This window comes from Aulonocara stuartgranti, assembly GCF_965226115.1.
Source record: "Aulonocara stuartgranti genome assembly, chromosome: 17".
Taxonomy (NCBI): Eukaryota; Metazoa; Chordata; class Actinopteri; order Cichliformes; family Cichlidae; genus Aulonocara; species Aulonocara stuartgranti.
Window position 1 is genome coordinate 37,718,534 of NC_138953.1, and position 1,759 is coordinate 37,720,292.

Genomic DNA, 1,759 nt, shown 5'->3' on the forward strand with positions numbered 1-1,759 from the left:
TAATTGAAGTCCACTGGAGGAGGACGCAGACCAATCAGAGAGCGCAATCACTTTCACCACTGTGGATGGAACCGCGGAACTGAAATGACTGAGCAAGCAGCCAATGACCAAAGCAATATTGCTTTGGTCATTGGCCATCTATATATATGGTTGGTCATCTATATATATCTATAGATGGATCGATAGATGAGGGCTGCATTTCACCCAGTGCTATTGGGGGTGTTGTCAAAATTTATGGAATTATTAATGCAAAAACTGCAAAAAAAGTACAATCATGTTTTAATCGACCTGGACTGGCCTCCCCAGAGCCTGGAAGTAAACATAAGCCATTTGTATTTGAAGCTGTTTATTGACACGCTGCCTTAAACACACACAAAAAATGTTTTTTACAATGAGTCCTGAGGCGAAGACAGGGGGATAAAGTGGCAGTAAGCCCTTCTCCAAATGATGTAACACAAGGTGAGCTCATAAAGTGGCAAATTTATTTTAAGCAGTCATTTGTAGCGATAGCAGTTACAAATGAAAGTGCACTAACAACAAGCCGCCTTCAGCTTTACTGCATGTTGGCCCAGTAAGACCGTGAGATGGGCGAGGCGTTTTGAGGAAGCCAGTGGGTTTAAGACTGATGAAACAGCATCATACCACGATGACAGTGCTTATTGATTACAACATATTTGTTTGTAAGTATTACCAATACACCCACGAGAGCATTAGAGCGTCATACATGGTATCTGTAATTTTTGTGTTTAATAATGTCAAAAGAATGCTAACAGAAAATGGCTACTAAATGTCGTCTAAGGATCTTGGAAAGAAAAGCGTCTCGACTTCTTTAAGTTGCTTGAAGACATAGATGGCTTCTTTCACTCCTCTTTCAAACCATCTGACTTCTCTGTCCAAAATGTGAACATTGGCGTCCCCGAAAAGTGTCCTTTAGTGTCCTTTGTCCTTTAGATGCAGATGGGCAGCTGAGTCTTGTCCCATCGAGGTAGCTCTTCTATGTTGTGGCAAGCATTTATGAAGTGGCTGTTTGGTTTCTCCAATGTAGAGGTCTGAGCATTCCTCGTTGTACTGTACAGCATACACAACGCTGTTAAGTTTGTGTTTTGGAGTTTTGTCTTTGGGATGAACCAGTTTTTGGCTGAGTGTTTGGCTGGGTCTGAAGTGCATCGGGATGTTGTGCTTTTCCACTGTGAGCGACCATCTTTGAACAGAGGCGGTGGTTTACGACACCAACTGTCTGCCATCTATAATCCAGTTTTGAGATCCCTCCCCAGACGCTCAATGCCCACTCACATCCTGGGCCATCTGACCTCAGGAAATCACATGATAAGGTGCGGCCAGGTTTCACAGTGGGTTCCCCTGAAACCTTGGCTGATTGTGCCCAAACCCGCATTCACACCTTGACTCGTGTGATTAGGTAGAGGATCAATAGGGGGTCCATGTCCCTCTTGTGGGGACACTCCAATAGGGCTTAAATCTGGGACTCTCCACCATCTGAAGAAGCTTCTCAGATGAGAGGTGAAACATCTTCAAGCAATTTAAAGAAGTCCAGACGATTTTCTTTGCAAGCTCCTTAGGTTGCGATGACCTGGATGACTGAGAACCTTCACAGACACTATTAAATGTCATATCACTGCACATTTCATAAACCTAGAATAGAAAAGCCATTGTCATTCAGTAGATTTACCAGTTTCTGTGCATTGACACCTGCACCCCCCATGTATTAAATGAAAAACTGTCCAGTATCTTTTAAATAAAT